The sequence below is a fragment of the Musa acuminata genome, chromosome BXJ1-10, assembly GCF_036884655.1.
Source record: "Musa acuminata AAA Group cultivar baxijiao chromosome BXJ1-10, Cavendish_Baxijiao_AAA, whole genome shotgun sequence".
NCBI lineage: Eukaryota > Viridiplantae > Streptophyta > Magnoliopsida > Zingiberales > Musaceae > Musa > Musa acuminata.
Window position 1 is genome coordinate 13,285,873 of NC_088336.1, and position 27,824 is coordinate 13,313,696.

A 27,824-nucleotide genomic window follows, 5' to 3' on the forward strand; every position below is an offset into this window, starting at 1 on the left:
TGCCTGTAAATATTAAATCATCTACGTACAGGCATACAAACAAGATATCTCCATTAGAGTTAGATTTCGTATAGAGAGCATGTTCATGTGGACATTTAGAAAAATCATTTTGAATAAAATAAGTATCTATTCGAGAATTCTATGCTCGTGGGGCTTGTTTAAGCCCATAAAGAGCTCTCTTTAACTTGTATACTTTGTCTTCTTGTTCTTGAATAATAAAACCAAGGGGTTGTTGAATATATACCTCTTCTTCAAGAACTCCATTAAGAAATGCTGATTTGATATCCATTTGTAAAATCTTCCATTTCATTTGAGCTGCTAGAGAGATAAGTAATCTTACTGTCTCCAATCGAGCAACTGGAGCAAATACTTCTTCATAATCAATTCCATATTGTTGTTTATATCCCTTTGCAACCAATCTGGCCTTGTATTTCTCCACCTCTCCTTTTGCATTTCTTTTTGTTTTGAAGATCCACTTAACACCGATAGCTTGGTGGTCTTCTGGAAGTGTAGTAAGCTCCCATGTATTATTTTTGTTAATTGCATGAATCTCTTCATTCATAGCTTGTCGCCATTTTTCATCTCTATAAGCTTCTTCGAAGGTTAATGGATCATATCCTGCAAAAAGATAAAATAAAGAAAGTTCATCATTGTTAGTATCAATCCTTCGAGTCACATCATATAAGTCCTGAATTGGTCTTGTCCTTCTTATAATTGGACTTCTTGAATCATATGACCTAGCTGATCTAGGTGATGATTCTGGCAAAGCAACTTCGGTGCTTGCTTGTATTATATCATTTTCTTCTGAAACTACAGCTTTCTTATGCTGCTCATCACTTTTCCAGTTCCAAATCTGTTGTTCATCAAACTCAACATCTCTTGACATCACAACTTTATTTGTGATAGGATTGTAGAGTTTGTAACCACTGGAATTTTCTGGATAACCTAGCAAAATGCATTTTTGACTTTTATCCTCCAATTTTGTTCTCTTCTCTTCTGGTATTTTGGCAAATGCAACACTTCCAAAAATCCTCAAATGATCAACTCTTGGTTTTTGTAAGCTCCATGCTTCTTCTGGTGTAACATTGCCAATTCGCTTTGTCGGAAACCTGTTAAGCAAATAAACTGCACAAGCAATAGCATCACCCCAAAATTCTTTCGGAATTTTTCTTTCCTTTAACATGCATCGGACCATATTAAGTATAGTCCTATTTTTTCTTTCCGAGACACCATTTTGTTGAGGTGTGTATGGCATGGTGAATTGATGTAGAATTCCATTATTTCTATAAAAACTTTCAAATTCATTTGATATATATTCACCACCTCTATCTGTTCTTAAACATTTAATCTTACAACAACTTTGTCTTTCAACCAAATCCTTAAATTCTTTGAATTTGCTTAAAACTTCTTTCTTTTCTTTTAACATGTAAACCCAAGTTTTGCCATTATGATCATCAGTAAATGTAAGAAAATACCTGCTTCCTCCAAATGTTACTGGATTGATAGGGCCACAAACATCCGAGTGCACCAGATCGAGTCGATGCCATGCTCTTTTTGTTCTTCTCACTTTGAAAGGCTTTCTTTCTTGTTTACCCATGACACATACTTCACATAGTTTTGTTGGGCGATCAATTTTTTGGCATTCCTGTCACCATATTATACTTTTCTAGAAGTTTCAAAGCCTCAAAATTTAAATGAGCATATCTAAGATGCCAAAGTGTAGAAATATCCTCAATATCAGCTTTAAAACAATTTGATTGATCAAAAATACTTAAATGCAGAGGAAACATTCTATTCTGTGCCATTTTCACATGTGATATCATTGTTTTATTCTTATCATGAATTGAAAGAGCCATATCTTTCATCTCAATTTCATAACCTTTTTCAAGTAATTGTCCCAAGCTTAAAATATTATTTTTCATATCAGGAACATAATAAACATATGAAATGCATACTTCCTTGCCATTATTAAGTTCAAGGAGAATTTTACCTTTGCCTCTTACTGGTCTTTGAGACAAATCACCAAATGTAATGTTCCCGGAATAACTTGTATCTATTTCTGAAAATAGCTCTTTGATGCCACACATGTGATTTGAGGCTCCTGTATCTAGATACCATGTCATAGACTGATCATTTTTCAAATTTTCATAACTCATTAGCAAAACTTGATTTTCCTTCTTTTCTTCCTCAACAAAATTTGCCTTATCACCTTGATTGTTAGGATTATAATAACATTCATAAGAGTAATGTCCATACCTTTTGCAAACATAGCATTGTATTTCAGACCTTTTAGAGTTTCTGCCACGTCCACGACCTCGGCCACGTCCTCGACCATAACCTCGGCCTCTTTGGCTATAATTTTCTCCAACATCTTCACTGTTTGGAGATTCTTGATTGGTCTGATTTCTGCCTCCTCTTCCTCTTTGTCCTCGTCCTCTTCCTCTTTGAGAGTTTGATTCTCATTTATTTTCAAGAGTAAGCTTCATTTGTAATGCTTTCTCCATAGTTTTCTTTTCTCCTCTTTTTGTAATCCTTTGTTCATGAACTTGAAGGAAACCCATAAGTTCTTCTAAAGACATTTTTTCCAAATCTTTAGATTCTTCAATCGCAACAGCAATAAAATCAAATTTCGGATCTAGAGATCTCAATATTTTTTCTATTACTCTATGATCATTTACTTGTTCACCGTTTCGTCTCATTTGATGAATAATAGAAATGATTTTTGAGAAGTAATCAAAAATAGTTTCAGAAGTACCTTATTGTAGTTTTTCAAACTCGGCTCGTAAAACTTGTAGACGAAGTTTCTTTACCTTATCAACACCACCGAATGCTCTTTGAAGCATTTCCCAAGCCTCCTTTGAAGTATTTGCTGGAGTGATGATCTCGAACATTGTATCATCAAGGCCTTGGTAGATTGTGAACAAAGCCTTTTTCTCCTTCTTCCTTCTTTCTTTGAGTTGTTTTCTTCCTTCTGCATTTATTGCTCCTTCTTCTGCTGGACTTGGTTCAGCAAATCCATCTTCTACAAACTCCCATACATCTTGGGAGCCTAGAAGAACTTTCATTTGGATGCACCATATGTCATAATTTTCTTTTGTCAATCTAGGGATCTGGAGTTGGATAGCACTTGAGGAAGAGGCCATAACTTGGCTCTGATACCAAATGTTGATGTTGATAGGAAGAGGGGATGGAGTTATCAAAATAGAGGAAGAGTATGACAAGCTTTCAATCTTCTATATTTCTCTCAAGAAAAATACTTTTACAATTTCAGAAACTCTATTTCACTCATGACCCAGGGGTTTATATAGTCCCCAAAGATACATTATATTAATTATATTCAAGATGAATCATTCTCTTTCAAGAAACCCTTTCAAGAACCAATAACCAATTTGACTTATCCTTCTATAGACTTTTAATTCATTTTTTCTTGAACCTTTTTATGCCTCTTGAACAAGTTTAATTCCAACAGACAGGAGGGTAATCTCGGGATTTGGGCATCCAATCGCTATTGAACTCATCCATCCATGTTTGTCCGGCTGACTTGTGGGCAGAGGCTAGGGTTCATTTCGGCAGAGAGCAACGGCGGCGACGACAAAGAAGATGGTGGAGAAGGCAGGCAAAGGGAGGAAAGAGGTGGTGGTCACGAGGGAGTACATGATTAATCTCCACAAACGTTTGCATGGATGTAACCTCACTCTCTTTTTCTCTGTTGCTTCCCCATGCGTCTGTTGTGTTTGATGAGGAGCGCAGCACGCGTCATTGATTACCCAAAGTCGCTACGGCATGACGATCTTCTTACATCTACCATTGCCGCATCTCAAGTATTTGTCTTGCCAAGAAACCGCCACTGTCTTCTCTGATGACGAACAAGATCTTTTTGAGGTTATTCACTGTTTTAGCGACGACCTTATATGGTGCGAGGTGGTATCAAAAATGGGGTTTGACTCCATGTCGTTCCAATCACTTCGTGGTATCAAGAGTTATAACAAGTGGAATTTTGTCTTAATTAGATTCATTTCTGTAGATGACAAAGCCCATGGATTGATGAATGTTCAAAACAATGTAGACTTAAATGAATGGTTGTTATATCAATTAAAAAATTCAGAATATTATCAGTTTTAATTATTTATGATATTTTTGTTCTGATATTAAAGAAAATGTCAGTCGTTATAACCTATTTAATTCCTTTTTACTTGTTAAGATGTTCTGTGGCAAGCAACTGATCATAGATTCAATCAAAATTTAAGATTCTTAATAGCTTTTTGTACACTTTAGTAATGACACGGGAGTGTCTAATTTATTATAATATGTTCATATGGATCTTGTTGATGGTTGATGATAAGATATTTTTTTTAGTCAACAATATTGCCTTATAATCTTCAACTCAACCCATTCAAATATGACAGCTTATCAACATATTCCCTATATAAAGTTAAAACTATTTCAATGTGTTTTTCTTCATGACTAAGTAATAGAGTTGGTTAGCGTAATTGTAAAACATTTAATTTTGAAATTCCTTGAAAGGTTGTTTCATGTACTAATACTTATTTTGATGTTTAGGGCTTAAAAATGACTTTTTAAAAACTAATGATATTTTGGCAGAAGCTCTCTTGGAGTTCTCCCTTAAACTTTGTATCTCTTGAATACTTCCTTGAGTAGTAAGTCTTTTATTTTCAGTTCTGTATCCTTATTTAATTTCCTTGGGGTGGTGAACTTTTTGTATCCTTTTGTGATTTTAAACTTGGTGGTGAGTTATTTTCGATCTTATTGAAGTATTATCATGAGTTCATACATTTTCTATCCGTAAAACTGTACCATCGGGTTTTCTTTCAAATTCTATTCTACTTTGCCTCTCATTCTGCATCACACCGGTATCAGTTTGGTATCAGAGCTAAAGATTATAGATGATAAGACGGAATAGAAAAGATATAGTTGGTGAAGGTAGTTGTCATGAAGATGATGCGGAGTCATTGAGGCTGCAACTACGAAGATTGCTACGTAGTCTACAAGAAATAAATGAAATAATTGAAGAACTTCAAAGTAGACACAACCAGCATAAAAATGATGGCCATGAATTTACTTCTGATGATGATACACCTCCTCATCGAAGGGAGTCGAGAAGATTTCGAGCAAGACATGGAGTCTAAGACGAGTGGCAGAACAAACACAACCCAAGATCAGATATTCCAGAATTTAAAGGTAAAATTAATGTTGATAACTTTATTGATTGGCTTAATATTGTGGAAATAATTTTTTATTTTCATGAACCACCAGAACAAAAGAAGATAAAACTTGTGTCACTTAAACTTAGACAGAATGCATCTTTTTTTTGGGAAAATCTGAAAAAACAAAGAAAACGTGAGGGAAAAAGTAAGATCGTGACATAGGAAAAAATGAAGAGGGAGTTGAAGAGAAAATATTTACCTAACAATTATCAATAAGAGATATTAGTGTGGAAGAGTACATAGCAGAATTAGATAAGCTAATGTTAAAAGGAGAGCTTGTGGAACCAAAAGAGCAAACCATTTGCAAGATTCTTAGGAGATCTGAAGTATGAGATCGCTAAAGTTGTTCAATTGCAACCATATTACGCTTTAAATGATGTAAGCAAGTTGACATTAAAAGTTGAAAAGCAATAGAACTTTGAAAAGAGTTCTCGGTATGGTTCAAAAGAAGGTTATACAAAAGGAGAAAGTTTCAAGCCTACTATCCAAAGCAATGTGACATCGAAAGTGCAAGAAAAGGGTGAAGAATCTGTTCACAATAAAAAAATACCTAATTTTTCTACCACAAGTGGTTGAAAATGCTTCAAATATCATGGTTTTGGGCATATTGCTTCAGATTATCCAAATAGGAGGATTGTAACATTGGTTGAAGATTATAGTGATGGAGGAGTAGATGAAGCCGATGACGAACCAAAATATGATGAAGATGAGGAAGAGGTTACTTATGTAGATCATGGTTTATCTATTGTATTGCAACGTAGCTTGCAAGTGACTTATGTGGCCGAGGATGAAAATTGAGTGAGAAAAAATGTATTTCACACTAAATGTACTTCTCTTGACAATATGTGCTTGGTAATCATCGACAGCGACAGCTTTAAGAATGTGGTATCTTTAGAGATGGTGCAGAAGCTAAAGTTGGACACAATCCCTCATCCACATCCATACCAATTATGTTGGTTGTAAAAAGAAAATGACATTAAGATAACTAAAAGATGTTTAGTTTCATTTTATATTGGCAAGTATTATAAAAATGAAGTATGGTGTGATGTTGCTCCTATGGACGCTTGTTATTTGCTGTTGGGAAGACCTTAGCATTATGATAGAAGGGTGTTGTATGATGGCTACAAACATACTTATTCTTTTAAGGTGAATGAAAAGAAGATTTTCTTAGCTCCATTACAACCTTCCGAAATTAGTGCACCAATGAAGGAAGTTAGCACTTTTACGTCCTATAATGAATGCAAAGGTGAATTAGACAAGGGTGGTCGTGTTATGACTCTAGTAGTAGTAAAGGAAAATGAACAACACAACGAGACACCAGCAATCATGAAACAAATCCTAGAGGAGTTTAAAGATGTTATACTGGAAGAGATTCTACATGGCCTTCCACCTTTGAGAGACATCCAACATCATATTGATATTATTCCGAGGGCTATTCTACCTAACAAAGTAGCCTATAGAATGAGTCCCAATGAGCATGGATAACTTTAAAGACAAGTGGACAAGTTGATGGAAAATGGATTGATTCAGGAGAGCACGAGTCCTTGTGCAATTCTAGCCTTGTTGGTGCCTAAGAAGGATGGTTCTTGGAGAATATGTGTGGACAATCACACCATCAACAAAATCAAAGTGGACCATCGTTTTCCTATTCTAATTGTGTGGTGTTTATATTTTCTCTAAAATTGATTTGAGGTGTGGCTATCACCAAATAATAATGAGGCCCGGAGATGAGTGGAAAACAACATTTAAAACTAGAGAAGGCTTATATGAATGGTTGGTTATGTTATTTGGACTATCTAATGCACCTAGTACTTTTATGAGATTTATGAATCACATACTTAAGCCATGCATTGAAATATTTGTTATAGTTTACTTTGACGATATATTGGTGTACAACAAGAGCGAAGAGGAGCATATGAATCATCTGAAAGAGATCTTTCTTATTTTGAGGTAGCAAAAGCTTTATACTAATATAAAGAAGTGTGATGTTTTTACTTCTAGTGTTGTGTTTTTGGGATATGTTGTTTCAAAAGATAGAATCATAAAGGATTAAAGTAAGGCAAAAGCTATTCTCAATTGGCCAACATCTGCTTTATTGCATGATGTGAGGAGTTTCTATGGCTTAACTTCCCTTTACAGAAGATTCATCAAGGGTTTTAGCCCTATTGTCACTTCAATCACCGAATGTCTGAAATGTGATAAATTCAAATTGACTAGTGAGGCTAATGATACTTTTGAGCTTTTAAAAAGAAAAGTGACTGAAGCTCCTATCTTAGTTCTATCAAATTTTAATAATGCATTTGAGGTTAAATGTGATGCATCTAATGTGGGAATTGGTACTATTTTGAATCAAGACGGAAAGCCCATTATATTTTTTAGTGAAAAGCTGAGAAAGAAATATTTTACGTATGACAAGGAGTTTTATGTCATTTATTGAGCTTTATCTCATTGGAGTCAATATCTTCTTGTTAAGCCATTTGTCCTATATTCTGATCATGAGGCATTAAAGTTCATTAATCATCAGCACAAGCTAAACAAGCGACATGCAGCTTGGGTGGAGTTTTTACAATCTTATAACTTTACAATCAAGCACAAATTTGGTGTTTAAAATGTAGTTGCTGACGCATTGAGTAGAAAGTATTCCTTATTATCAACAATGAAAGTCAAAGTGGTTGGATTTGAAACTTTTAAATATCTTTATGAGAATGATGTAGATTTTGGCTTAATGTGGTAGAATTACAATTCGGCTCCTTTCAACAATTGTTTTTCTTTGATGGAATTCTTTTTCGAGCTAATGCTTTATATGTTCCATCTTGTTCTTGGAGACAAGTAGTTCTAGATAAAGCTCACAATGGTGTTTTGGGTGGACATTTCAGTAGAGATAAGATCTAGCTCTTGTTCAATTAAACTTTTATTGGCCTAAGATGTTTAGAGATATGGAGAGACATGTAAAGCAATGCCGAGTGTATCATTTAGTAAAATCAAGAAGTCAAAATTCTAGATTGTACACTCCATTGCCTGTGTCAAATGCTCTATGGGAGGATGTGAGTCTTGATTTCATTTTGGGACTACCAAGAACTCAAAGGAACAAGGATTCTATCATGGTTGTTGTTGTCAAAATTTATATCTTATTTTGTTCCCTGCAATAAATCGAATGATACATCTCATATTGCTTATTTGTATTTTAAGGAGATTGTTAAATTGTATGGTATTCCAAGAACTATGGTGTTTGATCGAGATTCAAAATTTCTTAGTCATTTTTGGAGAACTCTTTGGAGAAAGTTGGGTACTTCTTTGAATTTCAGCAGCTCGCATTATCCACAAACCGATGGGAAAACTGAGGTAATAAACAGAAGCTTGGGAAATTTACTTAGAAGCTATATTGACAAGAATATTAAGTAGTGAGATCTCATTCTTCCATAAATTGAGTTTGACTACAATTGTTCTATGCATCATAGTATTGATAAGAATCATTTTGAGGTTGTTTATGGTGCTAATCTTGTTGGTTCTTTGGATTTCGTCCCTCATTCGATAACTAAGCAATTTAGTGGAGATGCTTATGAGAGAGTAAAGCAGATAAAGAAGCTACATGAGAGTGTTAAAGCAAATATAAAAAAGCAAAATAAGAGGTACATGAAAGTTGCCAACAAACACAAAAAATATTTAGAATTTAATGTTGGTGATTTAGTCTAGATTCATCTAAGGAAGGAGAGGTTTCCACTAGGCAAATTTGAAAAATTAAAACCAAAGGCTGATCGTCCGCCATGTAGTACATTTTGAATCCAGTGGTATCTGACATCTATATGCTTTGACTTGGAATGAAAGGTTGGGTTCTTACATAAATGGATGGCACTTTGACTGTCACAATTCACCACATAGTTTTTTTGTTTTAGCCCCAATTCTTATAATAATTCTTTCATCCATAATATTTCTTTGCAAACCTCTGCAGCAGTAATATATTCTGCCTCTGTGGTGGAGAGAGCAATACACCTTTGCAATCTTGATTGCCATGACACAGCTCTCCATGTAAAAGTAAGTACATAACTTGATGTGGACTTCATTTATATCTCTCCATGTAAAAGTAAGTACATAACTTGATGTGGACAGTAGTCCCTCTGAGATATCTAAAAATCCACTTCACTACTGTCTAGTGCTCTTTGCTTGGATTTGCAAGAAATCTACTAGTAACACCAATTGCATATACGATGTCCGACCTCGTATATACCATCGCATACATTAAACTTCCAACTACTGAAGCATAAAGAACCTTTTGCATTTTCTCCTTCTCCATATCACTTGACGGACTCTATTTTGAGCACAACTTGAAGTGACATGCAAGAGGAGAACCAACTGGTTTTGCATTGCTCATATTGAACATTTCCAATACCTTCTCGATATATTTCTCCTGTGATAACCAAATCATCTTGGTTTTTCCGTCATGGAAAATCTGCATGCCTAGTATTTGCTTTGCTGGCCCCATATCTTTCATTGCAAAAGACTCACTCAGTTCCTTCTTCAATCTGTCAATTTTAGACATATCTTTCCCAAGAATAAGCATGTCATCAACATAAAGTAAGATTATAATAAAATTCTTACCAAACTATTTAATGTACACATAATGATATGAAGCCATTATTTTGTATCCATTTTCTGTTATAAATGAATTAAACTTTCTTTACCACTATCTTGAAGCTTGTTTCAGCCCATACAAGCTCTTCTTCAACTTGTAGACAAAGTTCTCTTTACCTTTAAGTTTGAAGCCTTCTGGTCATTCCATATAAATTTCCTCCTCCAAATTATCATGAAGGAAAGCTGTTTTCACATCTAACTACTCAACCTCCAACTCCTAGCTAGCAGCAATACCAAGAGCAACTCGAATATAAGATATTTTAACAATAGGAGAAAATATATCTTCAAAGTTAATACATTTCTTTTAACAAAAGCCTTTCACAACCAATCTAGCTTTATACTTTGGTTGAAAATAATATTCTTGAGTCTTCAACCTAAAAACTCATTTGTTCTTAAAGGCCTTTATTTCATTTGGTAGTAGCACCAAATCATAAGTATGGTTTTTCTGAAGAGCATCCATTTCTTCCTGCATGGCAACTAACCATTTCTTTTTCTGCTCACTTTCAACTGCTTCTTGGTAACTCTCTGGTTCACTTGCATCAGTAAGCATCACATACTCATCTGTAGAGTATCTTTTGGAAGATTGATGTTGTCTAGAAGATCTTCTCAATTGGGGTTCTGCGGGAAGTTGCTCTCCAACTTCTTTTTGCTTAGCATGTCCTACAGGTATATTAACATCAGGCTCTACACCATCTTCCTGCACATCTTCCCCATCACCTTGATATACTGGAGGAGTAATTGGGTCACAATCTGCTAATCCTTCTGCAGAAGTCTTAGTCGGTGCCTTCTTCTTCAAATCCTCAAATGTTTGATCCTCAAAGAAGACTGTATCTCTACTTCTAAACACCTTCTGTTTTTTTGGATCCCAAAGCTTGTAACCAAACTAATCATATGAGTAGTCAAGAAAAATACATTATTTAGTCTTATTATCCAGCTTTGACCTCTCATTATCTGGAACATATGCAAATGCACGACAACCAAACACTCTCAAATGTTTGTAGGAAACATCTTTCCCCGACCATACATTCTCTGCAACATCACCATCTAGGGTTGTACATAGTGACAAGTTGATCACATCAACTACAGTCCTCAAAGCCTCATCCAAAAACTTTTTGGGTAGCTTGGCCTGTGAAAACATACATCTGATCTTTTATATGATGGTACGGTTCATCCCCTCTACAATAGCATTATGCTGAGGTGTAACAGGAATTGTCATCTTATGTTGGATCCCATGTGACCTATAATAATCATTAAATAATCCTATGTACTCACCACCATTATCTGATCTTATACATTTCAATTATCTTTTTGTCTTCCTTTCAACCCTAGCATGAAACTCTTTGAAGACATTAATAACCTGATCTTTAGTCTTCAAAGCATAGGCCTAAAATTTTATGAAAAAATCATCTATAAAAATGATAAAATAAAATGCACCACTTATACTAGGAACATCAACAGATCCACCAGGAGTTTTTGTCTTCAAAGGACCACATACATCTGTATAAACACGGTCTAAGGCATGCATTTTTCTAGACATAGTATGACTAACAAATGAAAATCTATGTTGTTTACCAGCCAAATAATCAATACAAGGGTTCAGATGTGTGTCTTTGAGGTCTGGCAATACCTCTCTCTTAGAAAGAGCTTGCAGCCTCATCTCGCTCATGTGTCCCAGTCGCCTATGCCACAACTCCATGCTGAAGTCTTTTTCCATAGCATTTAACTGCTCACCATAAGTTTTAGCCTGTAACCTATACAAGGTACAACATTTCTTTCCACTAGTCATAATAAGAGAGCTCTTACTGAGCTTCCATTGCCCTTTGTGAAATCTTCTTTCATAGTTTTCATCATCTAGTCTTCAAACTAAAATTAAATTCAGCCTCAAGTCAACCATATGCCTTACATCCTTAAGCATCAACTTGCAGCTAAGGTTGGTCTTTATATGGATATCACCCATACCAATGATGTTAGCTGTGCTAAAGTTACCTATCTTGACAACATTAAAATTTTCAAACCTGTATGTAGTAAAAAACTCCCTCCGTGGTGTAGTATAATAAGAAGCACCTATGTCAATCACCCACTCAAGATCCTGACATACATAAGAAAAAATATCATCAGTAGGAGACAAAATCAAATAATCACCACCCTGCACTATAGTTGTGATATTATCTTTTGACTCTATATACTCCACTTATTTTCCCTTTTTCTTGTTCTTCTTAGGTTACTTACATTGATTCTTGTAATGTCCTTTCTCACCACAATTATAGCAAATAATATCTATTGAATCTCGTATTTTGATGATGAAACTACTTGATATATGTTTATGATTTAATTTACGTTTTGAGTGACGCAGGATACTTCGATCAGGATGAGACAATTAAAGTAGGAAAATCATGTTGTGCCGGAGGAACATGTCAGAAGATTGGACGACGAGCCGGTGGATCGGTCGACGTATCGACAGAAGGCTTCGGGTAGTGGACTCGGGCATCGGGCCAAGAAGAGCGGGTATTGTGCCAAGGATATCGGAGTTGCGGAGTCAACTGGCCGATTGGGCAATAGGCTGCATGAGAGGACGATGCACCGAAGAATCGGACGAAGCGTCGAGGGACCAATGACATGCCAAACAACTTGGTTAATCGCTTATGATTAATTATCTTGATCGAAGTTTTGTTTTAAGTGTGCAGGATTAACTACGATGGAAGAAAGACATGCAGCAGGAGTTGCGCCGGAGTCAAGACAATGATCACGTTAGGAGTTCAAGAGTTCGACGGAAGTTCGGACAGTCGTCAGAGGTTCTGCGGGAACAAATCCGAGAAGTCCATGAGCTTGCCAAAGAAGCTCGTCGGAACTCGCCAAGTGGATCGTCGCAAGTCCAGGAGTTTGTCGGAAATCCGTAGGAGCATCACCGAGGGTTCATCGGATGATCGACGGAAGTTCGCCGGAAGCTCGCCGGAAGAAGCGATTGACGCACCGGAGCAAGTTGCAGTAAATGTCTTAGGAAATATCGTAGTTAGCATAATGATTAAGTTAGAAATGGGAGGTGATCCCATTAACTTAATCTTGGGGCAATTGGGCCCCTAAAAAACCCAAATTGGGCCGAATGGATCAACCCATTCGGACCTTGATTTCTGCCAGGAGGTTGAACCGCCCAAGCCAGGCGGTGGCACCACTTGGGCTCAGTCTCCGAGTGAGACTGGGCGGTGCAACCGCCCCAGCCAAGAGGTGGCACCACCTGGGCTCGGTCTCCGAGCTTTGGCTAAGCAGGCAAACCGCCTCAGTCAGGAGGTGGCATCGCCTGAGCTTGGTCTTCGAGCTCTGGCAGGAGGTGCAACCGCCCCTGACAGGAGGTGGCACCGCCCAGAGGCTCAGTCTTCGAGCTCTGCCAGGCGGTGCAACCGCTTCAGTCAGGAGGTGCAATCGTCAGATCCCGGAATTCTGGGAATTGACAGTTTTGAGCTCCAATTTCAAACTAGGTTGGGGCCTATAAATACCCCACCCATTCAGCACTGAAAGGCAACATAGATACACCGAAATCCTGATCTTATTATGTGATTCTTAGAGCTCAAAATTATTGTAAAGGCCAAAAGTTCTTCTCCCTCTTTTCTTCCAAGTTCTGAGCTTTAAAGAGAGGAGAGAAAATTCTGTAAGGGTTGTCTCCTAAGCCCGTCAAAAAGAGTGAAACTGTAAAAGGGTGGTTGGCCTTCGCCTATTGAAGGAAGGCCTCTAGTTGACGTCGGTGACCTCATCGGTGGAGGAAGCCAAAAGTGGAGTAAGTCAAGATTGACCGAACCACTCTAAATCTCGGTTTGCATTTACTTTGAGCATCTTATCCTTACTGCAAATCTCCTCAAAAGCTTACTGCTTTCTGCGCATATACGATCGGGTTTCAAGCTTTGCACTTTCCGAATCGGCGTTTAAACGTAAATCAGTTTTATTGTACGATCATCATATTTCAGTTTGCGTTTACGTTTTGGTTTCTGCCTTTATATCCTTGCTTTAACTGCATCTTGCTTAACCAAGTGATTTACGAATCAGCATTTACACGTAAATCAATTTTTTCGTATGAATATCATATTTCAGTTTGCGCCTACTATCTGATTTAAACCATAACTGCAAACTACACATATATCTTTGCTGCATCTCGCTTAATCAAAAGTTAAAGTGATTTACGAATCGACTTTCCTACCGAAATCACTTTTATCGAACGAACGTGATTTTTATCGTAGAAGGTTTTCCGCTGCACTAATTCCACCCCCCCCCCCCCCCTCTTAGTGCTCCTGATCCTAACAATTGGTATTAGAGCAGGGTTAACTCTCAAACGGATTAAAACCCAAGAGAGATGACATACGCCGGAAACCAAGAGGGTCATTCTATTACACGTCCACCCATGTTCAATGGGACGGACTACACTTATTGGAAAACTCGAATGAGAGTTTTCTTGATTTCTATGAATTTGGATTTATGGAATATCGTTGAAAACGATTTTCAACTTCCCTCTAAACCGATGAACGAATGGTCGGATTTGGAGAAGAAGTATTTTTCTTTAAACGTAAAGGCTATGAATGCCTTATTTTGCGCTTTGGACAAAAATGAGTTCAATCGGATTTCTACGTGCGAAACGACTTTTGACATTTGGCGAACACTTGAAATCACGCATGAGGGAACTAGTAGAGTCAAAGACTCGAAAGTTAATATTTTATTGCATGATTTTGAGCTTTTTTTAATGCAACCAAGCGAGACTATAGGCGACATGTACACCCATTTCACGGATGTCGTCAATAGTTTAAGAGCTCTTGGAAAATGTTTTTCGGATTTTGAACTCATAAACAAGATTTTGTGTTCTCTTTCTAAGAAGTGGGATTCAAAAGTAACTGCAATACAAGAAGCTAAAAACCTAAACAACTTACCACTTGAAGAACTAATTGGTTCATTGATGACATATGAAATGGTGCACAATGCACATGATGAACATGATGAACAAAATCACCTTCCAAAGAACAAGAAGGATTTGGAACTTCGGACAAATGAATACCACTTGAGCGATGACTCAAGTGATGAGGACAATGATGAACTTGAACTTCGAACACTAAATCTTAATAAGTTTATTAAATAAAAATCTAAAATAAACAATAAACTTGAAAGAAGGAAGAGGCCAAAGAAAAAGAACACAAAGTGGGATGAATCGAGCTCCTCTGAAGACAAGGGAGAAAATCAAGAAAGGCGAGATGGCAAACTACGCCTTAACCGCTTTCAATGATGAGGTAATCGAAATCCCCCTAATTTATTTTGAAATTACTTGATGCTCTCATGATGTATTTTCTTTTTAGAATTAATTTTCTTAAAAAAATACATGTTTAAAAAAAAAAAATTATGATCATGCTAAGTAATTTCGAAAATGATAATATTATATATTTTATGATAAACAAATAAAATGATTTTGATTGAAAATATGAAATCATGGTTAAGAAGTAATAATGTGTATTATGTTGATTTCCATTGTTATTTCTCGATTTTGATTAAAAAAATCATGTTTGATTTGAAGAAATGCATAATGATGTAATATTAAATATTTTGATTAACAATTTTATACATGAGATTTTAAGCTATACATGATGATAAGCATGTGTTATTTTCATAAGTGTATTTGAAAAACTATAGCAAAACCTTGTCCGAATGCATGAAAGTGTTCAATTTTATTTTCGGATTTTCTTGATCATAATAGTTCATTTTTGAGAATCTATTGATCTTGATGGTTTTATGATGAAATTTATTTTTCAATCCTAAACGTTGATGCATGTTTAACATAAATGAAAAAGCATGCTAACATGAAATCAATCACTTAAAATGAAATACTTAAAAAAGGGAAAATATATTATCAATGAAATCATGAATCTACTTATGTTACGAATTTTGTGAACTATAAAAATGATTTTTGGTGATTTGAATTTGAATGAGTTTTATCCAAAATCATGATCTTGGTTCCGTGATATTTACAAATTAAGATTTATTATGAATCAAGATTTTTTCATCAATCGTTCTCCTAAGATTTTCTTTTGATTAATTATGGAGTAGGTTTTTCAAAAAGAAATCATGTCTTTTGGTATTCACATGTTCTAATCTTTCATGATATGATTTTTATGCAATTCCTTGTACTCATGAAATGTTTATCTCATCACCTAATAATGCTTCTTGATATTCCTTATGTGATGATAAGAATACATGAAATATTCATTTATTTGTTTTGATGTATACAAATAAGAAGTTTCGATCATGTATGGTAGAGTGTAATTTGACAAATTTGGTACCATCATGTTACAAAATAAATGATGATTAGGAATCAAGCATTAATGATGATTGTATATTTTATGATTTGGCATGATGCATGCAATGATGAAATATTCATGAATTTGAAATGATGCATGCAATACTTATGACAATGATGTACATAATGTATTGCATATGATATGTATCATGAACGCTTTAAATGATGAATGTTTGGTATCATGATCAACATGTTGATAAATGCTTAAAAATTTTAATGTTTGAGTATCATGTATGATATACCCATTAATGATGATTGATTTATTTTTCGGTATCGTGCATGAAAAATAAGGTTTTTAAAATTGTGTATGTTTTAATTTGAATATATAATGATGCACAAATAAAATTGATACTTACCTTTGTCATAATCTGAAAATTAAAAAAAAGGGTCTTCCCTTCTTTTTGACAATGACAAAGGGGGAGCAAGAATTTCTAGCGTGGACATCATGAAAGGAGGCAAACTAGCTAGCTTACACAATTCAAGATGAAAGCAAAAATTACACTCCTCTAAAGAGAAGATGCAAATGTAACACTTGCCAATTGTTTGCTTGCCTCATGTAAAACATTATCTCTTGCTAGTTTGGCATTTTGCTAGCTTGAACTTTGCAAAGAAAGCAAAAATGACACTTCTCAAAAGAGAAGAAAGAGCTTGTTATCTTGAACATCACAAGCTTGCCAAACAAAAATTATAAAAGTGCTATCTTGCCTATCTCAAGAAGCAAAACTCGCAACTTGCACATTGCAATAGGTGTTAGGATCGGAGCGGCGCTAAGAGGGGGGGGGTGAATTAGTGCAGCGGATTAAAACTTCGGTTTTGATAAATCTTTCGTACGATGAAAAGCAATATCAATGGAAACCAATTTTAGAAGCTTGATAACTTAGAAGCGTATGGAAGCGTAGTGACTAAGTAAAGTAGTTTGCAGTATGTAAATGGCAAGAATAAAATGCAAACCAGAGAAGACGGTAGTTTATAGTGGTTCGGTCAATCGTGACCTACATCCACTCCTCCGATTCCTCTTCCGTCGAGGCCACCGGCATCCACTAATGATCTTCCTTTACTAGGCGAAGATCAACCTCCTTCTTACACCCCTCTTACAACTTCTTACAAGTGGTTCACCCTTTTACAAAGATTTCAATGAAAAGAAAGGAGGTGAACACTCAAGCTATTGAAAACAAAACTTTTCCTAAAACTTTTCTCAACTTCTAGCTTCTCAAAAGGTTGTTATCTCACCTGAGAATAGAGGGGTATTTATTGCTAGTCATAGGTGCCCAACAAGCCAATCACGTGAGTGATGGCACGTGTGACTTGATACAGAATCTTTTTGCTTATTATATTTTGGCGTATATCACTTTATAACTATTGCATAAATGCATATATATATTGTGATGTCCTTGGATTTGTGCAATGGGAATCGGATCGTGATGAGATCACGATAATGAGATCGATTCACCATTAAATAGATATCCTAAATAATCCCGGTCATAGGTTACTCGAGAGGGACATCGTGATAACCGGATAGACTGGTGTGCTGTATACCCGTCCATATGATGGATGCAGTTGGTCTCATAGCTGCTCGTGTAGGGACACTAGGGATACAGTATAGGTGCTCATTGGAGAATGAGTTCACTGATTGATCCGCTTACAGAATGCTGGATGGTTGATGATGCCTTATTGTCAGACAGCAATTCCGTAGTCCTAGTGGTGTATCTGGTCCTTAGACTTGAGACACCAAGGATGTCCTGTATGAGTGCTCCACTCTTTGATACCAGACTTATAGGTTTGGCTGTCCCCAGATCTAGTACAGCTGGTCATTGGGAGTGGTAGTCGACCTTACGAGGGCTATTGAGTGTCAATAGAGGATCATCCACTCTTGGCGTCATGAGAGGAATATCCTATATGTTCTTGCTCAGACAAATCCCTGGCCAGGGTCATTCGGGTTGAGAGAGAAAGAGTTCTCCGGGAGAATCCGATTAGAGCGAGACTCGAGTAGAAACCGTATGGGTCTGACAACACCATGCTCGATATACGGTCTCTGGGATATTAGATGGATGAGGGACTATAGGTACATGGTAACTGAGGACAGACAGGTCCAATGGATTGGAATCCCCTGTATCATCTGGGGACTACGGCGTAGTGGCCTAGTACGTCCGTAGTCGATGAGTCGAGTGAATTATTACAGAGATAATAATTCACTGAGTTAGAAGGAGTTCTGACAGGTATGACTCACGGCCAGCTCGATATTGGGCCTAGAGGGTCACACACATATGGTAGGCATTGCGATGAGTAGAGGTTCGGTTATGAGATATCCGACGGAGCCCTTGTCTTATTGGATGCAGATCCAATACCCACTAGGGAAGGACCCATTAGGGTTTGACACGGGATCTCTATAAATAGGAGGGATTCACAGCCTCATAGGCTAGAGTCTTTGCTTGCCTTTCCTATTCTCCTCTCCCTCTCCACCTCAGAGTAGGCCTGGAGTCTTGAGGAGCGTCGTCGCAACCCTGCTGTGTGGATCACCGCTAGAGAGGAGGACGCTTGACCTCCTTCACCCTCTCCTAAGGATCTGCAAGGAAACAGGGATATACGATCTCCCTAGGTAACACAATCTCTATACGCAGTTTTGTGTTTTACGGATTTTTGCGCACCAATCTTCGCACGACGACGAACATCTTTTTGGGAATCGGGGATTTTGTTTTCTTGTTCTTCCGCTGCGCATATGATGTCGCCCCCCAATGATTTCCCAACAGTGGTATCAGAGCCAGGTTGTTCGTGCGAATGATTGGTTTTGAACTGCGTGCGTGCAGCGCAGCCGAAGGCAGGCAGCACAGCGCCGGCGCATGCGCAAGCGCTGTGCCTGCAGCAGCCGGCCGGCGGTCTGCTTGCAGCAGGCTTACTGCTGGCGGGGCTGGCAGCCCACGGGCAGAGGCGCCGCAGGGCAGCGGCGCCTGCCGCCGTTGCTCCCGCGGGCGAAAACCCCCCCATAGGGGCGGCCGCCCGGCGGGACAGCACCGCCTGCGGAGGCAGCGGCGCCCGAAAAGGGGAGCCCACCTGCAGTGGCAGCGCCGCCAGCAAGCGTGCCGCCTGCAGGCGAGGGCAATGCCCTCGCCCCGCCGCACAGGCCGCCGCCGGTAGGGTGGCGACGGTGGCAGCGGCAGCAGTAAGAGGGCATTAGGGTTTTCTGGGAAAAAGACAGTTTTGCCCCTCGGAATTTGAAAAATTCCAGTTTCTGTCTTTTGTCTAAATTACGAAAATACCCTTAGGAATTGAGAAATTCCCTACATATCCTTGATTTCAGAAAATATTAATTAATTAAAAGATTTAGTTGATTATTATTTTTATTATCTAGTAGTCCTACATGATGATGATTATTTATACATGTGATGTATGATGTGTGGACGGATGATCATGGACCGTGTGATGTGTGTACTTGTGATTATTATTATTGAGGTCTGCGAACCTCCATTATATTTCTCGTTTATTGTCGGGCCTGCGTGCCTATGATTAAGTTGTAATCACATGAGGAGGCGCAGCAGGAGCGTGGATGCGACAGCGGGACCCACGAGACGGACGATCGTGATGCATGGAGATGCATCAAGATGTCGATGAAACCGACGAGGACGAGATGGACGATCACAGGGCATGGAGATGCACCGTTGCACACATAGATCTTGATGTGAGTGATTAGGCCTACTGGCTCGGGCCTAATCATATTAGGTTGTGGTCCATGATCATCTGGTGTGATTGCTTATACACATACTAGATATGTATATATATTTGCATGCGATGTAGATATATATTAAATATGTATATGTGTGACATGTCATATTAGGAGACCAAATTATAGAAACAACTATCGATAATATTAAGTCGGTAAACGTGAGGCAATTAGATTGACCCACGTGGCCTTCCATCGTTATGAGTAGGAACCGATTCCCGGTGTAGGTTGAGTTGGTCGAGTCCCTCGAGACTCACCTATATCGCGATTCGCTATCTTGCTTACGACATAGAGATGTCACCGGTGACCTGAGGGCATGGTATACTTGGTCGAGTCCCTCGAGGGTATATCATCAAATCAGACTCATCTTGTAACGAAGGTGTTGACTTAACCGAGCATCATGGTTGGTCGAGTCCCTCGAGGCCATGGTGATTCGGAGGCCGAACAGGACGGGAATCACAAGGAGTTGTGATCGGCAAGAGTTGCCTACCTTTTAGGCTTAGTGTGATTGGTCGAGTCCCTCGAGGTTACACTAAGACGCTGATTGGATCCTGATCCCCACTAGAAGTCTGTCGGAGACTTCCGTTTTACGTGCTGAGGGTGTCGCGTGACTCGATAGTAAAATAGTGGGAGCATATTAAGATAGAAGTCCATATCTTGATAGTTTATTTCTTGCAAAATCTGCATGTTATTCATTTCTGCTACATCTTTATTTTCAGAAAATGTCGCTTTCAAATCCCTTACGTGGCATACTTGATGTCAACCGCCTCACTGGTCCAAATTATACGGATTGGCTCCATAACTTGAGAATTGTTCTCACAGCGGAGAAAATCGTGTACGTCCTTGATACAGTGATGCCTACGCCCGAAGAAGGGGCAAGCGAGGATGAGATCGCTCGCTACGTGAAGTACATTGATGACTCCACTCTTGCTCAGTGCTATATGTTGGGCTCTATGACTCCAGAGTTACAGAGACAACATGAAAAGATGGATGCCAGATCCATTCTCCTAAATGTCCGCAAATTGTTTGAGGAACAGGGAAGTACTCAACGATATGAGATATCCAAGAACCTTTTCCACGCTAGGATGACTGAGGGGACACCGGTTCAAAACCATGTCCTAAAGATGATTGAGTGGATAGAGTAACTCACAGGTCTAGGAATGGTCCTAGAGGATAACTTGTGTGTGGACATTATGCTTCAATCCCTACCAGATTCCTTTTCACAGTTCATAATGAATTTTAATATGAACAAGCTTGAGGTGACTCTCCTAGAGCTCCTCAATATGTTAAGGGAGGCAGAGAGTACTATTAAGAAAGAGAAGCCAGTTCTCTACACTGGTGAGACCAGAAAGAAAAGGAAAGCAGAAAGGTCCCTTAAGAAGGGAAAGGGCAAGGGCAAACAAGGTAAAGCAAAGGTTGCTAAGAAAGACCCAGCAAAGGACAAAGGCCAGTGCTTCCACTGTGGTAAAGATGGGCATTGGAAGAGAAACTGCAAAGAGTACCTTGCAGAAAGGGCGAAACAAAAGCTTGATGAAGCTTTAGGTACATTCATGATCAGTCTCCATTTGTCAGACTCTTATGATAACACATGGGTATTGGATACCGGTAGTGCTTATCATATATGCAATTCGTTGCAGGTTCTGGCAAGGCCTAGGAGACTAGAGAGAGGCGAGATGGACCTCAAGATAGGTAATGGAGCAAAAGTTGCTGTATTAGCTGTTGGCGAGGTCGCCCTACATCTGCCTAGTGGAGCTTTTATTGCATTAGATGCATGTTATTTTGTTCCTTCTATTATCAAAAACATTATCTCCATTTCATGTTTAACAGTTAGTGGATATAAATTTGTTTTTGAGAACAATGGTTGTTCGATATTATTAGATGATAAGATCATCACGAAAGGAACATTGCATAATGGTTTATTTATGTTAGACACCACTCCACATATCATGAATGTAAATGTGTCCAAAAGGAAAGGAGATGAGTTGAACAGTGCATACCTGTGGCATTGTAGGCTAGGTCACATCCATGAAAGAAGGATTCAAAAGTTGTTAAATGATGGATATCTAGATCCATTCGACTATGTGTCATATGCAACTTGTGAGCCTTGCATTCGTGGAAAACTGACCAAATCTCCATTTAGTAGAACTGGAGAGAGAGTCACTGAGTTGTTGGAACTCATACATAGTGATGTATGTGGACCCATGTCAACTCATGCCATTGGAGGTTACTCCTACTTCATTACATTTACTGATGATTTCTCAAGGTATGGATATGTGTACTTAATGAAGTACAAGTCCGAGGCCTTTGAGAAATTCAGAGAGTATAAGAATGAGGTGGAGAACCAGACTGGAAAGAGTATCAAAACTCTTCGATCAGATCGAGGAGGTGAATACTTAAGTACAGAGTTTACTCAGTTCCTCAAGGACCATGGGATATTATCCCAATGGACACCTCCTTACACACCTCAGCTCAATGGTGTCTCTGAAAGGAGAAATCATACTTTATTAGATATGGTACGGTCCATGATGAGTTTCGCTGACCTACCCATCTCATTCTGGGGATATGCCCTAGAAACCGCAGCTTACCTTCTGAATAGAGTTCCAACTAAGTCGGTAGTGTCTACACCATATGAGATATGGAAAGGGAAGAAGCCTGATCTTCAGGTTGTTAAGATTTGGGGCTACCCTGCCCACGTTAAAAGACACAACCCCGATAAGTTAGAATCAAGGATAGAGCGATGCATATTTGTGGGATACCCCAAGGAAACTTGTGGGTATTACTTCTATCATCCCGAGGACAAAAATGTCTTTGTAGCTAAGAGAGCAGTGTTCCTTGAGAAGGAACACATTCTTGATGGAGACAGTGGGAGAATGATAGAATTGAGCGAGGTTGGAGAACCAAGCTCAAGCACCACTCTACAGCCCGAGTCTGTTCAGGTACCTAATACACAAGTATCAACTTTACGCAGGTCTGATAGAGTATCCCATCCTCCTGAGAGATATGTGGGACATATTAGAGCAGAGGATGTAGAGGATATTGATCCTCAGACCTACGAGGAGGCTATTATGAGTATAGACTCCGAGAAGTGGCAAGAAGCCAGGAATTCTGAGATGGATTCTATGTACTCCAATAAGGTTTGGAACCTAGTTGATGCGCCCGAAGGTATTGTACCCATCGGTTGCAAGTGGATCTTTAAGAAAAAGATCGGAGTAGATGGAAAGGTAGAGACCTATAAAGCAAGGCTAGTGGCTAAGGGGTATCGTCAAAGGCAAGGTGTTGACTACGACGAAACTTTCTCACCCGTAGCAATGCTAAAATCCATCAGAATTCTATTGGCTATTGCAGCACACTATGATTATGAGATCTGGCAGATGGATGTGAAAACTGCATTCCTCAACGGGAACCTCGAGGAGGAGGTGTATATGATGCAATCTGAGGGATTCGTGTCCAAGAACTACCCAGATAAGGTGTGTAGGTTGCTTAGATCCATTTATGGACTAAAGCAAGCTTCCCGAAGTTGGAACATAAGATTTGATGAGGCAATAAGATCTTATGACTTCGTTAAGAACGAAGATGAGCCTTGTGTATACAGGAAGGTAAGTGAGAGCGCTATCACCTTTTTGGTGTTATATGTGAATGACATCCTTATCATTGGGAATGACGTAGGAATGCTATCCACAGTAAAGACTTGGTTATCTAGACACTTCTCCATAAAGGACTTAGGGGAAGCATCCTATATCTTGAGGATTAGAATCTATAGAGATAGATCCAAAAGGATGCTTGGCTTGTCCCAGTCCAGGTACATAGAAACCATTGTCAAAAGGTTTGGCATGGAAAATTCCAAAGGGCAAACATGAATATGATACCTTATGCCTCAGCAATAGGGTCTATCATGTATGCCATGCTATGTACTAGGCCTGATATAGCGCATGCTCTGAGTGTCACGATCAGGTATCAAGCGGATCCAGGCTTGGAGCACTGGAAAGCAGTAAAGTGTATCCTTAAGTACTTGAGAAGGACTAAGGATCTTTTACTAGTATATGGAGATAATAGCCTTAAGGTTGAAGGCTTCACTGACTCAAGTTTTCAGTCTGATGTCGATGATAGCAAGTCGAATTCAGGGTATGTGTACACCTTGAATGGAGGAGCAATGTGCTGGAAGAGTTCCAAGCTAGATACTGGTAGGATCGGAGCAGCACTAAGAGGGGGGGGTGAATTAGTGCAGCGGATTAAAACTTCGATTTTAATAAAATCTTTCGTACGATAAGAACGGAACTTGAAAAGTTTAACTTGAAAGCGTATTCTTAAAGTTGCGCAGCAAGGGTAATAAGGAACTAAAGCAGTAAGAAGATTTGCAGTAATGTAAATGACAATAATAAAATACAAACCAGAGATTACGCCGATTTTTAGAGTGGTTCGGTCAAATGACCTACTCCACTTGCGATGCCCCTCTTCGATGAGGCTCCCACCTTCCACTAGCAAATCTCTTGAAATGGAAGGGTAAACACCCCTCTTACAACCTTTTACAAGCAGTTCAACCTCTTACAAATTTTCAATAAGAAAGAATGAGGAGAACTCTCTTGCAAATTGAAAACAAGACTTGCTAAGACTTTCTAAGACTTTTCTCTCAATCAAAATGCTTCTCAAAAGTTATTCTCTCAGCTGAGATTTGAGGGGTATTTATAGGCCTCAAGAGGATTCAAATTTGGGCTCCAAAATTTGAATTCTCTTAGGGTTCCCGGTGCTGGAGGTGCCACCGCCCAGCCAAGCGGTGCCACCGCCCAGCGCTCGGGTGCTGGATGGTGCAACCGCCCAGCCAAGGAGGTGTCACCGCCCAGCTCTCGGGTGCTGGGCGGTTTCACCGCCCAGCCAGGCGGTGCCACCGCCTGGCTCTCCGATTCATTGGTTTGGCTTAATTTTAGCCCAAACCAAATCTGACTTTGGGCCCAGTTGGCCCCTAACCAGGATATAGGATTATCTCTTAATCCTAATCCTAATTACAGGTGAACTACATAACAAAAAAAAAACATCCTAAGCAAGTTTTTAACCGCGAACGTCGAGTCTTGTTCCGGCAAGCTTTCCGACGAACTTCTTCCGGCGGACTCCCTGCAAGCTCCCAATCTTTGTGATGACTTTAACGAGTAGCCGAGCCTTCTCGGTGATCTCCGCGAGCCTCCGACGATTTCTTCGGCGAACTTCCGACACGTTCCCGATTTCTTCTCGGTTGGTTCCGGTAGCATCTCCGATGATTCTTCGGTCTCTTAAACGTCCATCGAGCTCGACTCCGGTATCCTTGCTTTATGTTTTCTGGTTATCGTAGTTAATCCTGCACACTTAACTCAATAATATGGATTAGATCAATTAACCCACCAATTGATTATATCATCAAAATCTGAGATTCAACAATCTCCCCCTTTTTGATGATGACAATCAATTGATGACGGAGTTAAACATAACTCCCCCTATCTATATGCCATATTATGAGAAGATAAAAAAACACTTGAATTCCATCCCATTGGATTCAAGCATAACCCAATAAGTTCTAATCGTAGAACTTATCGTTATCCTCATTAAACAATAGTAAGTACGAAACTTCGATGAAAATCATAAGTTAAATGATAAGGGACGAATTTTGCTACGACAGAAGATAAAGATTTTCAATATAAATTTCATGATATCAATCTTGTGATATTTTCAAGGATTTGCAAGGCATATAAGACATTCATATCACACAAGTTTTTGTAATTCATGCTATCGTTATGGTGTAAGTCATCACTTAGTCATCACTTCTCCCCCTTTGTCATCAACAAAAAGAGACAAGCCAGCTAATTGATGATCATAGAAAAAGGTTTAGCATTTATCAAAGTTCATCATTCAAATTTGCCAGAAATAGTTTATCCAAAAGACATCATCATTTATGCAGATTAAAACAGTAGTTATCTAAAAGGAAAGATCAGTTATCGTTCAATCGATGACAAACTTGAACTTGTTGTTAAAAGCAAACAGAACAAAATAAAAAGATACATCAATTTAATCCTTAGGAGGTAATCCACAGTGCTGATACATGATATCTATTTTTTCATTCATCTGTCGTAGTGTCTTCAAAATTTCAACTTGTTGATTCTGAATTTGTTCTTGCTGTGATTTGATCTGAGATAGCTCCGCCATAATGATATCTTCAGAGGAGGAAACAGGAGCTGAAGGTGCTGCGCCAAAGGGACTAGGAGGAGGAGATTCATTTCCCATAAGAATTGGTGTTTCGGGTTGTTCTATTGGTGGAGGAATTGGATCCGTCCTTCTAGGCTGCCTAACCCATATGCCATTGCTAAAAGTGTACCTAAGTCTTTTCAGTAGGTTTTTATTTATTATGTTATATCGATCATTTTGAATAGATTCTTCATCGGGTGGAATGCAAATGTCATAGGCATGAAGAATTCTAGTGATTAACCTCCCATATGGCAATATAGTATCTTTAGTCATAATATCCTGCATGTGTTGGCGAATTAAGTACCCAAAACAATTATGCTGACCGGTCATAATCCAATACATGGTTCCTATCTCTATTTGACTTATTCCGTCAAGATGAAATTGTTTGGGGAATATGATGCTTGTGATAATGTGATGAAGAATTTTAGAGTTGAAAGGTAGTAAGTGTTCACAGCTCTTGGGTAGGAAGTCAAGGTTTGGATTTGCAAAAATTGTTTTCACGGCTTCGGTATAGGTTGCTCCTATTGTTTTGACGTCCCATTTACCTTTAAAATAGCATCCCCTATCTTTTTCAGTTATGCCAATTAGCTCACAAATGGTGCTGTCAAATATTCTAATGGGTGTTCCTAGAAGGTAAGTGCTTAGGCTATCGTTGTCCTCATATAGGTTGGCATAGAACAATCTAACTAATCGCGGATAGATTGGTTCATCTATTTGTAGTAGAGGTAGAGCTTCTAGGTGTGCAAACCACCTAATGGGTTCTAAGTCCTCTAGTTCATCCAAATCAACGTATTTTCCCTTATGGACACATCGTGTTTCAAATTTTGGAAAGCTAAGGGCTACCTCTTTTGATCTAAAAAGATCATGGTCAAATGAATCTCCTTCAATCCTTTTTCCTTTTGATCTCTTAGGAGCCATAATCTAGACAAGATGATGATGAAATTGTGAAAAATAAGCAAGGAAAAGAGGAAAGAAAAGAGGAAATGGAATACCAAAAAGAGGGATTTCAAATGTTACCTTATGGAGATTATGTTGAGAGATGGAAAGCTTGGACCACCAAGAATCCTTCTCCAATGTTTCTAAGAGTTAGAATGAGGGTTAGAGGGAATGGGAGAGGGTTTTGAGAGTGTTTTTTCGGGTTGGGGGCGGTGTCACCGCCGGCCCTAACCCCTCGGGTTAATAGGGGTCGCTCGGTCGGTGTCACCGCCAAACCGGTCGGTGTCACCGCCTGGTGCCCGAGCGCCAGGCGGTGCAACCGCCGGATCTGGCGGTGCCACCGCTGGCATCCCGCGGAGAGAAAAAAAAAAAAAAATTTCTTCCTCCCTTTTGTTTAGCTTCTTCCCTCAAGATCATAAGTTATACTTTAATGGATCATTTTGAATTGAAGAAGAAGGAAGAAATCAAATCCATAAAAGAAAGGAAAAGGACGAGTCATTTTTCGTGAAGCTCATTTTAGGGACAGTTTAACATGCCTAATTCCCTTCTAATGAATTCAAATTAATCTTCGTTCAAAGCTTTTGTAAATATATCTGCTAATTGATGCTTTGTGTCAATGAATTCTAGAACAACATCATTGTTAAGGACATGATCGCGTATGAAATGATGCCTAACGTCGATGTGCTTAGTTCTAGAGTGCAGAATTGGATTTTTAGTAAGACATATGGCACTAGTATTATCACATTTTATGGGAATGTTTTTAAAGTGAATTCCATAGTCTTCTAATGTA

The 27,824-nt window shown here is 38.6% G+C and overlaps 1 pseudogene; it reads left to right on the forward strand.

Annotated features, from left to right (window-relative positions):
* The first annotated feature begins 3,600 nt into the window (after nt 1-3,600).
* Nucleotides 3,601-27,824, forward strand: part of LOC103999880 (large ribosomal subunit protein eL31-like) — a 50,637-nt pseudogene continuing 26,413 nt past the window's right edge.